The 16,921-nt window shown below is 37.9% G+C and overlaps 1 protein-coding gene and 1 long non-coding RNA gene across 4 annotated transcripts in view; one reads left to right on the top strand and one right to left on the bottom strand.

The window, feature by feature from the left end:
* HPCAL1 (hippocalcin like 1) overlaps positions 1 to 16,921 on the top strand; it is a 106,189-nt gene that overhangs the window by 65,895 nt on the left and 23,373 nt on the right. The window contains exon 1 of one of the 3 annotated variants that reach the window (XM_072407538.1): positions 1,530 to 1,608. The exons of the other annotated variants lie outside the window; for them this stretch is intronic. The gene's annotated coding sequence lies outside the window, so the exon portion shown is untranslated. Of the gene's footprint in view, positions 1 to 1,529; positions 1,609 to 16,921 lie in introns of those variants that run through there. 3 annotated transcript variants of the gene reach the window in all.
* The window catches only part of LOC140328160 (uncharacterized), a 94,683-nt gene continuing 78,780 nt past the window's right edge, over positions 1,019 to 16,921 (bottom strand). The window contains exon 3 of the long non-coding RNA XR_011920241.1: positions 1,019 to 1,074. This is a non-coding gene — a long non-coding RNA (uncharacterized lncRNA). The remainder of the gene's footprint in view (positions 1,075 to 16,921) is intronic.

Here is a 16,921-nt window from a genome sequence, read left to right as displayed (position 1 = left end):
TTTGTTTTTTTTAAACCCGGGTGGGATGAAATTGTAGGTGGATGTCAGCCCCTGTATTGTGGCCCAATTCATCAGCAACCACCCTAAAACATCCGGGTGGTTACCAATAAGTGCCGGGTGGTGCGCCCAACAAAAAGGGTCTAGGGGGATCACTGCATATATAAAGCAGATTGACAACACAGTGCACCCAAATATTAAAATCTAACATTTCCAGTTCTTTTGGACATTAAAAGGGAGGTCAGCTGCACTGAGGATATGGCAGCATACTTGGTAATCTGCAGGGGGAGAAAATGTTATCTTTTAAATATCAAGAGCCTCGGGAGGAGGTAATGCTAGTTAGTCACTGTAATTGTAAGGGTTATGTTCAAATAATGACTGAATATTACAGAGCTGTTCATCTTGGACATGAAGTGCTGCCTTGTATAGGGGTCAGTGCGTGGAGGGCTATGCTGTGTACCAGACAGCTTTTGATGTATGCTGTACTGATAAAGTTTATTACTGCACTCAGGCTCTCTAAAGACCTGTTATAAAACAGATTGAAAGCACAGCCAGATCATTATGAAGAAGAGCCACAGAGGGGTCAAGCATGGGCTGTTCCTTTAATGTGAACCTCGCTGCATATTCTGCTCATGGTGCAACTTCTAATAGAAAAGGGGAAGAGGCTTGTCTTTAAAACATTCTTCAGTTCATTCTCTTTCTGGGCCTCATTTATTAAAGCTCTCCAAGGCCGAAGAGGATACACTTTCATCAGTGAAGCTGGGTGATCCAGCAAACCTGGAATAGATCTAACCCCGGATTGAAAACATTTGCAACAACAAATAGCAAATGACTTTGAAGAAATCCAGGTTTGCTGGATCACTCGAAGAAAGTGTATATTCTCCAGTCTTGGTGAACTTTAATAAATCAGGCCCTATGTCTTCACTAATAAATAGTCCTCACGGTGAAGATGGTTGTGTGATATGAAATCCAGTCTGGGTACATTTTTTTTTGTCATGTTTGTTTTTAGGGATGATTAAGATGTACTAACCTGTTCCTTTAGGTTTTCCTTCCCTGATAAATTGGATAATGTCCAATCTAAAAAAGGAAATATATTTTGTGATTCTGCAGAAGATAGATGCATTATTTTATTGCATTCATTTTAATACATCTGCCAAACCAAATACCATTCTCTACTTGGCAATGTCCTGTCTTAATGTGAAATAATGAAAGGAAGTTTAGCTCCATCATGCTTGACAGGTCTGCTGGTATCTGGGTTTGCAGATGTTACATCTTGTTGTCCGCCCAAATTAATGAAATGTTTGGGCATTGAGAAATCAGTAGAAGTTTAAGTGAAGTAATTCTAAATGCTTCTGACTTAAGGCTCCATAGATTTAAAATTCACACCGCAGAGCATGAAGAACGTCTTGGGTCTGGTAATACAGAATAAGAACTTACCTGTGTAAGCTGTGACTTTGTAATGGTGGTTGTCTATTAAAGTGGCCAATGGTTGTTGTTCTGTCTGACCATTTTAAAGAAATGGCTTAAAAAGGAGGAAAGTTCTGCATATTTATGTATCATTCTGGATTACTGCACAGATCTAGAAAAACCACAAAGAATCCCAGGATAAGGGTAAATATACAAATGGATCTTGTATACAGACAAAAATCAGCCCATTGAATATATATAGATATATATATATATATATATATTTATTTATTTTTTTCTTGCTGTTTGTGTGTGTATGTGAAAAATATCCATATATGTTTAGAACAACACAGGGCATCTAACCATTCCATTTTCTCAGAACATTTGAGTTCTTCCAGTTAAAGTCTTTGGTGGGCTCTCAAAGGGTACATTGATGTGAAAACATCTGGCCAACCTCAGGTTCCAATCAGTCACCCAGTGCATGAACTGGATGTCTTGGCTTGGCCAAGCATCATGTTTATTACTTGAAAGGGGTTTTGCTGGAAAATGATGCTGGTGCTAATTATTAGAAAAACAGACACTAGCAAGTAGGTTGTTGTGTGACAGTGGTACATTTTCCACTAATGTGTGTTTATCACCAAATTTGATCAGTACCCCTTATGTCATGTCTATAGTAAACGTAATCCCAAATTGAATTTGCTGAAAACAATGCTTTCTTTCTACATTTAATGTTACCTTAATGTTTCCTTAGCTATAAGCCTGAGCAATGGCAGTAAAAAGAAGTTTTCTATTTGCTATGTTGCACATTGTATGTTAGGATTAATAGAAAAATGAAGCTGCAAATAAATAAATAAATATATTATACAATTAAAATAATTATATTATATATATAATTATATTATATAATTAAATAAAATATATTTATACAATTTTAAATGTAACGTGCTTATTGAGTTTGAGTGCTTATGTTCCTGTAATTCTACCCATTTTGTGCAGCCTGAGATCATCTCTGTAAATTGGAGGAGTTGTCAGATTTGCTTGATTCGCTGTGTAGCAGACAAACGGCATATGTGTCAGCAGCCTGCATGCCCAGAACACCTTGATCAGTTTTAAAGATGCGCAAAACATACCCATCCTGCCTTTGCCGGACCGCTATAGTAACTGCTGACAAGGTGACAACCGTGCATGAACTGCTAGAAAACTGGACCACTAGGTTGCAATGGGAACAAAGCCTAGAATGATATTCATAGTTGGATAGAAGTGGCTAAAAAAAACTTTTGAACACTGTTAATCTTTTTCAGTTTTTTAGGGTAAACCACCCTTTCTAGACAAACAAGTTCTGGAAACAATATGAAAAAAATGTATATGATGGGTTTAGGAATGAGACTTGAAACACAAATTTCATATACAAATACTATTTTTTTATATATATTTATACAGTATTTGGCTGTTCAGTAAATGGACAGGCAAACAAAAGTGCTAAACTGGCATTCTCCAAACAGAGAAATTAATAAAAAGGTCAGGACACTGTCTGATGTTAGAGCTTCAGTGGAGACATCCATCCAGGCTTTCAGTCTGGGTATATTACAAGGCTCCAGTGTTGAGGATTTTGCAGAATGCCCTGTCTGTCCAAGTAGAAGCGTTGTTTAGTCCAAGTTTTAGAAAAGAAAGTTACAAGGCTAAGAAAGTTACAAAGTTAGTTAAAGTTAAGGGAGCAATATTGGTTAGCCCCAAAACCCACATCTTTGTGTATAGAATCCACTATTCCCAGGCTAAAAACAATTCGCTTTAGATGTCAAGAGTGGCCATCCAAATTTACTTTTGCAGGTCTATTATAAGTACTATTTGAGAGCTACCCGTTCATATTATAGTTTATTATAAAAAAAAAAAAAAAAAAAAAAGTCTCAATATTATAAAACTGCCCCCAAGCCTGGGTAGGATACTGGCCAAATACAGAAGCATGTGGGTTACAAAATGTCAGGGGAGCTTTATAATGGCCATTCTATCCTTTAACGAGGAAGAGACGAAATTGTAAATATTTGTGATCTTAAATACTTGTTTGTTCTATGTTGTGCTTATCCTCCGTGTGGGACTGGCAAATACAGAATAAATGTCTACAAACATGGACAATATTTGTTGGCACATCTCCATGGAAAAAAAAGCACATAGCATTTTCTCAATAACTTGAAAGTGATATAATTGGCTCTCATCATTGTTTATTTTGTATTTAACAAAACTCAGACTATGCTTTTGGGTTTTAATTAAAGAAAAAAATATTTGAAATGCCACCCATATAAATGGCATGGACAAAAATAAGACCCCTAACTTTTTATCTCACAACCTTTAGAGACAAACAAGCTAATCCAGAAGCTTCTGCACTTACCAGCCGGTAGTTTAGGCCGCTCTCCCTAAGCAAACCACTTCAGCTTTGACAAGTTTTGAAGTTTTGCCTTTTCCAGATGGCATGTATAGTCCTTTCCATAGATTTTCCATAGTTTGGGTTCGAATCGGGGCCTATAGAGGGTCACTTAGGGATATTCCAATAGTTTGATCATAGCCATTCCTAAGCGTATATAGATTTTTTTTTTTTTGGTTCATTACTCATTAGTTGGAGGATCCATGAATTGGATCTTTGTGTCAATAAGTTATTCACCTTGTTAAAAAAAAAAGTGGAAACAATTAGTAAAGCCACCCCATATTTTAATGCAGTAAAATAAAGAAGCACTTGTAGGTTATAAGCCAGGGAAATATCTGTGGACCACAATATGATAATAGTAACTGGTTCCCATAAAAGAGCTATTACAGGACATTGCCAATGTATGAAAGGGTGTACCTTTTAGCTGTGTGGCAACACCAGGAGGTATTGTCCACCTTCAAGTAGATCTTTGGAAGAAATGTGATGGTTCAGTACTACCATATTTACTTTCAATCATATTTATTTTCATCTAGTAAAGGCTTGGTGGCTAAACAGGAATATTCTTTTCCGTTTAAAAAAAAAAAAAAGTAAGTAAAATTCAGATCATTTTGCATAAGCGTTGTGTAATGTAAAGAGTGTAATGTAAAGAGGGCTGACTTTTTGAACATCTCCTCAAATATTGAGATAGGACTGCAAAAACAAGTAAGTTTGAGGAACGAATGTTGGAATTAGGAGTGTCTACAAAAGCTAATCTCCTCCCCAGACTTCCAATTGTCCTGACAAAGACAAGAATGTTAAAGAAGAACCAATACGATTGCCACACAAGCCCCTTTGTTATGATGTTAAAAATAACTTTCAGTTAAAAAACAACATGTAAAACATGTTAAAGTATGTAAGGCATGCCAAAGATTGGGGTACCCAGAAAAGACATCGGATGGCACCTAAATGTATATTTAAGCACTAACAGGTGCCTGTTTGTGAGTCCTACATAATGTTTATTACTATTATTTACTGGTGTTATAATATAATAAAATTTAGTATAATAGTAAATGCTATTCTGTTACTGGTAGGCTTGCTCTTATATGAGGAGTCTGGTGGGTGGAGAGAATGGCTAGCTTGCTATATCATTCAAGGTCTTGTTACCATAATTTCCAAGTAGGGTTTTGTCCAATTTCCTTCATATACAGAAGTAGTATTTTAAGCAGTCTTTCTTCATTTTTAATTATATCAAAGGCCCATGGATACAGACAACAATGAGGTATTTACCTCCCGATGGTCCATATGGTTAATGTACTTCTCCTCCCCCTCACTTATCAATAGAATACGTCTGATTCCATGGTTCTTTTAAACTATAATTCCCAGGTATCCCCACCCCGACTTGCCCAACCATAGTATGCCCAATCCCTCCTTTTAATATTTTTGCTTTATATATTGTGTTTCTTACTGTGGTCTTTATTTGGTTGTACAATTGCTTTATTTTCATATTCTTTCTTATGACTCTACTGTTTACCTTTTAAAATGCAAATAAAAATAGATTTACCCACAATTATAACAAGGGCTGTGCCATTCTGGTGATGAAGCAGAGAAATCTCACCATTGTAGGTGACATCAGAAACTGTTCTTTGAATTAAATTTCCAGCATCTGCCAAAAACTGCAATATTAGATTTGGGTAAACGGAGCCTTTAATTTTTGTACATCTCTTTGCCAGCATAACTGTGTATGGAAATAACATTTGCAATACAAAAGAAGCTTTATAAACATGAAGTTCACGATTGTTGAACATTCTCAATGTTTGGGTCTTTTTTTAGTCTTCGGTTTACATTCCATGAATAAGGTAGGCAGTTGGTATGACTACTCTTGTGTTGGATTCACAAATACACTTTAAAAAAAAAAAGGCCAGCACTGTTTTGTTGGTTCTGTTTTGTAAGATTGTCATAAGGTTCTTTCGGATGCTGGCCCAGTTAGCTTTATGGGGTGGCTTTATGATGCATCCAAAAATATTTTCATTTACTGGTGCCAGTATAGTTGTCAAGACCATTTTTACTCTATTACAGCTTGCTACCCAATACCTGAAGCATTATTAGATGCAATTACAAAGCCCGCATGAAATCCATACATTGGAATTGCAGTACTGAACTCTTTATTTATATATATATATATATATATATATAATTTTCCATCCATATATTTTTCAATCTACAGGTCAGCACAACAAAACAATCTGCTGGTTACATTACATATTTTTCTTCCTAGTACATACATATCATGTTCATATATATGCCGTTTTCACTCTGTAGATGTTACAGTAATAAGACTCATTAAAGTTGGTAGGACCTCTCCGGATGTACATGCGTGGTATGTGTGGGTGGAAATACCGCAGTTTAAATGTAATGACCTTTCATTAGTGGTGCTTCATGAAGTATTAGCAGATCTCATTATAATTTTAAAATAGTGTCCATTTTCCATACAGTAAATGAAGCCTATTTTGGGAAGTGGAGACCTATGTCGTCAGACATAATTAGGGTTACAGACGAAGTGCAGAATCGCATGGCAGCCAATTTCTGGTAATGTAGTCCAGGCAATGCTTTCTGCCTGATTGCGGCTCTGTACGGCATTTTGTAAGCGTATTATTTACCCCTTTGTTGAATAAGCCGGTTCTCGTAACTCTGGGGTACACTTCTTCTTTTCAGGCAGTAAATCAGATTCTCAAACTTTTCTTTGCATTAGAATGCTCGTGTTACCTAATGCAAAACCCCATCTAGCCAGGACTGCCATTACCGGTACCAGGAGAAAATACTTGGGCATCCTGAAGCCCTGTTGCAGACAGAATTTAACAAGGCAAATTTTTAAAGCAATGATATTGATTAGTGTCATTTAAACGTATTATCTTTGGAAAGGAACTTTATAAAAAAAATAAATCAATAAAAGCAAAAACATTTCGTAGCTGTGCACCTAATTGTACAAAATTAAGACTAGATATTTTGCCCTTTAATTTTCCTGTTACCCACTAGGGATCTTACACATTTGCTTGTTTCCTACTACCTCCCACCTCTTCATGTAGACACCGTTCCTAAAGGTAATACAGGAATAATTGAAAATGTAGTCTGGCATTTATTATTCTGTCTATTAGGGTGACGCATTGACCTGCCTAATAGCTGAATCCAAATATTTTTGAATATTATTTTTTTTTTGGGGGGGGGGGGGGTGCAGCTGTGGTGCAGTGTGCAAGCATATTTTGCCCATGAAACGGTCTAGTCACCACTTTGCATTTTACACTGTGTATGTAAATAACCTATTTGCTAACAAAATTTGGCATGCTTAATTGGGTAAAAAAAGAAAGCTGTAAAGGTACTGATTATTTTATTTATGATTTACTTGTATTTATATAGCCCTGACATATTGCATAGTGCTTTACAAAGTCCATAAGTCTCTAGCTGTCCCTCAGAAGGGCTCACAACCTAATGTCCCTACCATAGTCATATGTCGTTAACACAACCTAAACACAATTTGTGAGGTTAGACCATTAACCTAACTGCATGTTTTGGATGTTGGCAGATTCAGACCTGTGACCTAGTGCTACAAAGGCAAGAGTGCTAACCACTTAGCCAACCGTGATCTCCTAAGTATAGGGTGCAAGGTTCCATGTTTTAGTTGTTTGCAGCTTTCAGGTATCGACTGAAAGTAAAGCAAATACATGCAAAAATGTTGCACTTAAAATGTGTAAACAAAAAATATGTGGTATAAGATAAAAAAGTATCTATAGCAGGGTAGAACGCAGGAAGTAAGTCATTACTGGTTGTGCACTGATAACAGATTTGTGGTCTTGGGAGAGAAAATTGCACACAACCAGCATAGTTGTGTCCCTGAAGCTCTTTGAGTGTAGGAAGATGTGTCTGTTGTGTACAGATGTTCTAGGATACTAAAGTAGGGCTACACCCGGAGCCTAATTTATCACTCGGCAGAGTGCTTACAACTGGGATAGCTAAAGATTGGCTTCATGTAAATATTGACCACACAATTTTATTTTCCATCATCTGTAGGAAAGGTAGTAGTAAAAGTTCTATGCATCATTGCAATATTCTAAACCAGGTTATGACCAGGAAATATTCTATTTGATGAAATGATTCAAACAGAAAAGGCGTTTAGCTGGGGCCGGCAAAATTTGTGTGCCTAGAGGCTTCATTATTAAAAGCTTTGGCCAAACCTGGCACATCAACTGCAATATGCAACAGCCAGCTTCAGACCAACAAAATTGGTATAACCCAGGGGTCGGCAAACTCCGGGCTTTAGGCCAAATACGGAATGGCCAGTAGTTCGTTTTGGCCTAATGCCCCCTGACCGATCTGGCCTAACTTCGGAGCTGCGGGTTGCCAGCGGATCGGCCAGGGGGCGTTAGGAACTACCGGAGCTCCAGTGCCGCCTCCTTCCTGTGGCCCCCCCCCCCATTTATCGCAGCCCGTGTTGATATTTCTGGCGCTGCGGTAAATAGGGAATGCTCCCTAAAGGGAAATTTCTCTTCTCTGCAATTTATACGGAGGAGAGAGATTTCGCTTCAGGGAGTGTTCCCTGGTGGTGGGCGGAGCCATTAGGGCGGGACTCAGAGTCCGGCCTAGCGTGCTCCCACCCACCGCTGAAAGTTTGCTGACCCCTGGTGTAAGAGAACAAGGTGCTTCTTCCATTTTTTTTTGTCATTGCTTAAAGGACTTAAAGTTCCTTTACTTGTAGCAATAACCACTCACCATGCAGTCTGTTGTGTATAAATAATAAAGCAGAACTTAAAAAAAAAAAAAAAAAATCCCATATCCTACTGAAAGGGTAAAAAGCCCTTGATCTATCTATTAACTGAGCTTAGCGCAGGACTCTATATCTTGCCTTCTCTGTCCAATGCCGCCTTCTTTTTCCAGGCTTCATGGTCCCTACTTGAAGACCTGTGACATGCTACAGAGTTCACCCAGTGAAACCCAAGTGGCCAATTGGTAGGTCCAAGCATGGTTGGGGATGCCTGGGTACGTTCTGACAGTAAGGATGGTACATATGGTATACTTGTGATGGCAGAGATGGCACAAGGTGAGCATGCGTGGGTTTGATGGTCAGCTATTAAGAGATTGCTGCTTGCTGCATATTCAAAGCAAACTCTAAAAAAATCAATAAAAATGTAATAAAACATGGGAAACTGCAAAGTGAACATGGCAGATGTTGGAAAAGTCTGTCACCCTTCCCATTTTAGTGGAACTTAGCAATATTATGTAAAAATATTACTTGCTATGCCACGAATTAGCATGAGCATAACAGATTTCTCATCTTGGTAAATCAAACCCTTTATGTACAAATATATTTTTAATTAACTCTCCTCGGTGTGCTATATATGGTCATAGCACATTGAGTTAATGACTTCTCTCTCCATAAACCTTGCAGGCTTTACAGAGTCCTCTAATCTTCCGCCCTGGAAATTTCTGTGCTGTAAATCCTCTGAGACACAGAATGTAAATGTTTGTTAGCACTCAGCCATTACCGTCAGAGTCGAAATTAATTACATCATTAATGTGACTTCCTGGACAGCGTCTTCCTCTGCCAGCTGATACCCTGTTGAAGAAGTTTTGATCCTGAAGGATTAATTCCAGCTTTATCATGACCTTTCTGATGAATTTACATTTAGCTTCCTTCTGCCAGCGTGTGTTTTTAGGTTTTGGCTTCTTCATAGGTTATGTGGAGGAATGTCATATGTTTAAGGATCAAATCGCCCAAAACAGTTTTTAGGCTTTAGGTAGACACTTGCAGATTCATTCAGCGGCTGATTTTTTTCCTAGGAGCCCTGGTGGAGAGATCTTCACTTTTACTGGAGTAGTCAATCCAAAATCCCACTCTGTTAGATATTTCATTCATTTTCGGGGGGAAATTCTGCTAGAGGGATCGTTATACAGACAGACAATGGAGACTTTAAGATGTGCAGTAACCCAACATGGAGTTGAGATGTAAGAAACCAAATTACCTACCAGAGTCCATTAACCACAATCACTAATGGACAGATTCTTCAAACTGAATTACCAAAGATGAATTGAATCCCATTTGATTTGATTCACCCCCCACAGCCTGCTAATCAGAAATGTCACCACGTTTTATGTCATCTGAACTGTTTAGGAGACTGAAATCTGACCACAAAATATACAATTTTTTCCGTTAACTTTAAAGATAATGGGCAATTCCAGGTCACAAGTACATTTGGGATCTGCAAATGAGGGACCCTTCTGTGTTTGAAAAACATGCTCAGAACTCCCTTTATAAAGAAAGTTTAGTCTATGTAACTCTTGACCATTAAAAATCAGAATGGGGTGAAAGGACTTAAGTAAGCTAGACACTTTGGGTTTACAATTTAAATTCCTGTACTCTGGGTTTACAATTTAAATTCCTGTTCCTGCTTAGGCAGCTATCTCACTAGTGAGGATATATTGTATGGGCTGTTTTGTGTCCTGATTTTATGCTGAATCTCCGATGTGCATTGCAGTCGTTCCATGAAGACCATGCTAGTTGTACCAGGACAATGCTCACCACAGTGTAGATGGGCACCACCTTTAAGGACTTCTCTGTAAGTTTTGAGACACGTGGTTACAGGTGACCTAATGTATGTGCACATATATTTTAATGAAGTTGAAACATAAATTGATACAACTATTAGCGGTTTCAGAAACCTGCAACCTTGCCAATGATGATAATCTGTGTTGGCTTAGTGTGGTTGCCACTGATGATCGCTTGCTTGGTTATAGATTTGGAGATGATGCAGACGTGTTACTCTGGTTTGTCATTTTATTTAGCTAAATAATACCGGCTGTCCTCCCAGGCTCTATTGGCAGGTATAGTAGTTATAAATCTGTAAATTTATTTCTGATTTATGCTGTCAAAGGGGATTTCTGAACATAGGCATAGGTGCATTGGATGTTTGAGTAGCTCACAGCTGTACATTTACAATTGTGCTTTGTGTGAATAGTAGATATAGGCGAGGAGCCCTTTTTTGGGTTGCCCATTTTTTAGTGTTAGCTCAAGGGCAGGGGAGCTACTACAAGACTAGTCTGGAAATCTAATAATCGGGATAAATGGTGTAACTTTCTGAAAATTATTCTTGAAACAAATACCTACCTAGTAATGTTGATCATCCATTGCCATGAAAAGCTGCAAATTTGTGCATACATCCTTTGTTCCAATGTACAGATTTTGCAATATAAAGTCACTCTACCCATAGCCACCACTCCTACTCTTTTTTTCACATAATCAAATTTACTTTATAGACATTTTCAACTTTTATTTTACCTTGAATCCATATCATCATTTTTGGTATGCATGCAGTGGCAATAATAGTGTCCTAGGTGTAAAAGTTGATGCAAGGTACCTTATCCCCTTCAAACGTTGACAATAACAACCTGGTATGTATGTGTGAACCAGCACTTCATCCAACAAGTCTCGTGTGAATGAGCACTTACCGAAAAAGCCCATCTGTGTTCATAAATATTCTGTTATGTTGACTTGGACAAGAAATATATTTATGGAAATTCTGTGAAGTTGCAACCCCCACACCAGAATCAGACATTTATCTTCCATCTGCTCCCATCCCCGTGTCCTGGAAATAATGCTTTTAATATAAAAAGTCAGAGAGAAAATACTTGTTTTAATTTGCCTGATTGTTGGCCCTGGGATAATGCAGGGCTCAGTCTATTGACTGAAATTACTTCATGCGGTGTACATTATCGGATGTCTATATTTTGTTAATGATGCGTAAGAGAAATTTTAGCATTGTCTGGAACTAGGTGATGTGACTTTCTCCTAATGATCTCTCCCCTCTCTGTTGAGCCATTGTGTAATGTGTTCCATGTTGCATTCTTTGCGTTGGATTTGGTATTGGTTTGGGCATGAGAGCACTAAGCCTTAAAGAAGCTTTGTGTTGACCGTTAAAGGACATCTGGCATGAAAGGGATACAAAGATAACTATGACCTACTGAACAGATTAGATTTGCATAGAAACATTTTATAGTGATGGTCAGTATAGTTTTGTGCCTCAATCCAGTTTCTGGTTAAGTGTACCCTGTCACTGACTGGTAAAGGGAAACAAGTTTATTGTACAAGAAAAAAGGCAATTTTCCTAAATACAACTTTTATGTTTCTTCGGCACAACAAAATCTTTACAATTGTCTCGCTCCTGACTCTGCAGCATATTGAAGCGAAGGTTCCCCATGCCCCCAATTCTCATTCAGTATTGAAGTCCCTGGGAGGACTAGAATGATGGTTAGAGTACCATGTCCCAGAGTGCCGTTATTTCCCCATTTGGAACACGGAGCAAAATCTGAAGTCTGTGACAATTGCCTGGTGTTTTCTAGCTATCTGGTCTCTGTTCAGACCAATAATATTGGCACCTGGCAATATATTAATAATACACAGTATTTATATAGTACTGACATATTACACAGCACTTTACAAAGTCCATAGTCACGTCACTAGCTGTCCCTCAAACAATCTAATGTCCTTACATAGTCATATGTCTTTAGTACAATCTATAGTCAATTTTTTAGGGGGAACCCAATTATTTAACCTTCCTGTATAGTTTTGGAATGTGGAAGGAAACAGGAGTACCTGGAAGAAACACTCGCAAACATGGGCAGAACCTGAAAACTCCATGGAAATACAAAACTATGAAACTTTTTGCTTTTTTGGGAGGTGAATGTTGTGTAGTGGACCTACAATTAACACTCCTCATCTCTACTTTAAACGCAGACATGGTTAAAAAGGGGGACCAAAAAATTGTTCATACACAGAAGCCCCTTGATGACTATTACCCAAAAAAATACCAGATCAGTATAGATGCAAGTTTATTGTACAAGGCCACATGGTGGTGGCCTGAACTGTCTTATTGTCTTAAGTTATGCAACTGGAGTCAAACAATAAAGATCCCGGTCACACAAGAAATTTTGGTTGGGTCAAGAAGAGCTAGTGTAAAAATACTTTGAGAAAACATGGAAAGTTAGTCAACTGGTAATGGAAATCAACAAACATTGCAGTTATGCTAAAGTCACAAAGACAATTGGCTTCGGAGGCTCCCTTTACTTTCTATTGTGGGAATGTTTAACCAGACAAGTGGGGGGAAATATTGAACAGGGAAACAGACCTCAGACTTTTATTTCCCTGGGTTGCAGTTAGTAAGATGTTCCCTTAACATTAATTTTTTTTTTTTTTTTTAGTCTCTGATCCAAACTTGTTATTCTTTTAATTTTTGAATCAGAAGTCCAGTCCCCAATGTTAGTATGACTTGCACCTCAGTATGTTCCACCCATCAGCTCTCCATGTCCACTTCCTTGATAAGTTTGTGGAATCTCAAGGATTCCTCATTAAATCAGACTGCGGTCTGGCAGCTCATTGGTTTTTGTATAATCCTCGATGTAGTTTACATAACATACGCCTTTGATGTTCTGTGTTTATGTAATCATATCTTCCTAATCTCCCCAATGAGAGAATAGAACTGCAAGAATCATTTAAAAGGGAAATATCTCCTTACAGTTCTTAAAAATAGACTGCAGCTGTGCACAGTTCTTGCTTTAAATGATTTATTACAATTTACTGATGACCTAAAACCTCTGGAGGAACACCAGCGTTCCACAGAATCCTATTTGAGATTTGCCGGCCTTGGGATATGGATGACTTTCGATGGTGTTTGCATGCTTCTAGGTTGGGGGCTACTCAACAGAGCCCAAATATTTTAGTTAGTAAGGTTAGAGTTTTGATCCACTTGAGTAACCAGAAAGGTTTTTCAATGTTCCTGGAATGAAATAGTTTAGGTGCTGTGGATTATGAAATATGTTGGTGAACTGCCATCAAGGACATTGCATTCTTGGTATTAACTCAGTGAGGATTTTTTACAGTAACTGACACCACGCTGCCTAATATGTTGGGACAAACATCTGTCCTAATTGCATACATTAAAATAATGTATTTGTTCCGACTTACATACAAAATTCAAGTTCAGAACAAACAAATGACCTCAATATAGAGGGACCTTTTGTTTTCTTTTTTTTTTTGTTTTGGTGTTTTTTTGAGAGGGACTCTTAACATTGCAAAAAGTCTGTTCTTGTCTTATGGCATTACAACACTATCTTGTACAGGGGTGCAGATTATGGAATGGTGGTTCGGCTGTTGGGGAAACTGTACCATAAATCAATGTAAGGTGTAGCAATGAGATTGCTAGTGTGATTCTGTCCTAAAAAAATTTTTGGTTTGTCATCAACCCTCCTGTAAGTTTGTGTTGATTATGACCGATCTTTAGTGTTAGTCTAGTATCTGATAAATTGACGTATAAATGCAACATTTTTTTTTTATCAGTGAGCTCTGTCTTTGAGTTCGTTATGCCGTGTTTATTTTCAAAGACGTGAAATCCAACTAAAATATTTAGTTTATTTAAACCTCTTAGAATTCAAAAGAACTGACATATATTTTTTGTTTTATTCAAAATACTTGTGTTCTTTCATTTGCTGGGCTTACAAAGATCTTCTGAATACTTATTCTACATTTTTGATGTTGTACTACCCATGGAGATTTGTAGAATAACCAATATACAGAGCATTGTATAAAGTGTTGGCCAAATGAAACCACCTTTGTCTGGGTTCTGTCTAGGCAAACCACAAAATACCTTGATTACCTATGTATGAGTGAGAGAGGTTCTATGATGTATCCATTGCCATCCATTCCCGAGATTTTACATTGCATTCCCAAAAGGCTCCACCCCGTCTGGGAGGGCAGAAGACGTGTTTTTATTTTCCCAGGACTTTTAGGTCTTGTTCCTCCCCCAGTTGTTTGTATTGTAAAAGCAAATATATAATTGTATAAAACGAGTACAGACCTGCACTCATTGATAGGTGAGACTATGTAAGTTAGTAATGCTTTTTGGCAGAATTCTCTTCCGGGACTTAGTGGTAACTTGCATGTGCAGTATTGGCACAAGTACCTCATCCAGGTCCAGCCAATCTAGAAGGGCAAAGGCTGTAAAATGGAAAGAGGTCATTGTGCAAACTTGCATATTATGGCAAAATCCTCTTGGTGGCCCAATTTTTAATTGTGGTTAAATTCTGCATCAGCTTTCTCATCTACTGTAGAATTACCAAACAGGGAGTACTTTGTTTTCAATGAAACTTTCAGACTTGTGAGAAGGGGCAGTAAAATAAAAACTGTTGCTATTACAAATTTAAACCTAGAATAGATATACATATCATGATCTATAACAATGACAGACTAGATGCAGGTCTTCCTAGTATACACTATTTATAGACAGCCATGCATTTTCATGGAATTATAGCCGTCCTGTAGCTGTAGGCCTGATGTGTGTCATATAAACCTCAGTTACTACCGTGATTTATTGGGGAAAGCCACACAAAGCAACTTTACCTACTACTATGCTCCAGGGCAAAGGAGCCAACACATCTATAATCTAGATTGATCTAATGCTTATAAGAAATCTCTGCCATATTTTTATAACCCTTATTCTTTAAATGCAAAAATTTGCTTTATGGTAAAATGGTCATTTGCTGGAGTCCTTGTACCTCCTCCCATGATGAAAGCTCTCCAAGGCTGGAGAGGATACACTTTGAGCACTGAAGCTTGCGTGAGCCATCAAACCTGGAATGGATCAGATCCAAGATTCAAATCCATTTCAAGTTTGCTGGATCATCCAGCTTCACTTATGAAAGTGTATCCTCTCCTAGAGAGCTTTAATAAATCAGGCTTATGGTGTCCAAGGCTTTGTTCATTCCAGAAATATTCAAAGCTAAAGAGAACCAGTCATGAGGGAGTTTGTGCAAGAATTGTGCTCATTAAAGTTTTATATTTGCAGCATAAAGTTCATGTTTAACTGATGTAATAATTTCACTAAATCTTGACCACTATTGTCTGCTCACGGACCATACATACAGTCTGCTGGCTTCTGAGTTTGCACAATTACCATAACTCAGGGGTAACAAGAATGTTACACGAATCTCATGCACTGCTCAATGTACATTTTTCAAAAATTGGAAACCTCCAACTAAGTTTGATCATTGCAGATACATGGCATGTATGTTTTGCAGTAAGGAGCCTATCTGCTCACTTTTTTTTTCAGTTTAATGCTAATATAATAAAACAAACTTGATAATGAATGATTTTTGTCTTGAATCTGTGGATTGCTACCTGCTTGCTTGTGTACAGCTATGGCTGTGACTATGACGGTCTATCCAACATTATAGAAATTTAGGGAGGACACATGATCTAAATGGTGCAAAACAAAAATCATTGGGAAAATCACCAATCTGTGGTTTAATTCACAGACAGAAGTCATATTCGTTTTAGACAATGGTTAAACAGTCAACTTGTGTAATCTGCTGATTCTCAGAAATGGTTAGTTTGAGCAGAAAACTCATGGAAATAATTTGCTTGCTATTAATGCTGGACCAGATAACCACTGTACTGAAAACATTACAGATTTTTGTGTCCCCCAAAAGTAGTGCTGTTTTTTGTATCTGTAGGAACAGACTCAATGCCAGACTTTCCTGACCTTTTTGTAACATGGAGGGACCTTTCAAATAACTTTTCAGGTTCTCCGGGAACCCCTTCTATTAATATTGCCACAGCTTACATATACATTGTTATGATGGTCAGTGGGAAGAATGCCACCCTTACAGTTAACCAAATGGATCACTGATACTGACCTGAGATACAAAAATTGCTCAAAGAACCCCTAGCAACTTCTGGAGGAAGATTAGGGGTTCTAAGGAATCCTTGTTGATTCCGCTGCTCTATCAAGTTTTAGCTTCTTGTCCTGATGAACACATAACAGGAATTTTCCCATAAAGGACACAAACCATGTCAAAAAATGATTGATGTTAGTGTCTTCAATAAAGAGTTTCCTATTTATGTTCCCAGTGACTACACAGAGAAATGAAAACTAAAAGCCTCAGAGGTCCTAACCTTGCTCCTTGGGGGTCCTACAATTTTTAGGCATCATGGGGGTCACATGGTCTGGTATAAGACTGGTGAACATGAAATCTCCATTGTTTCCATACTGTTAACCTCTTCCTGTGCAAAAGTGTTCACTGGAA

Source organism: Pyxicephalus adspersus, chromosome 4 (assembly GCF_032062135.1).
Source record: "Pyxicephalus adspersus chromosome 4, UCB_Pads_2.0, whole genome shotgun sequence".
In the NCBI taxonomy this organism is placed as follows: Eukaryota; Metazoa; Chordata; class Amphibia; order Anura; family Pyxicephalidae; genus Pyxicephalus; species Pyxicephalus adspersus.
This window is presented reverse-complemented; position numbering and strand designations above follow the sequence as displayed.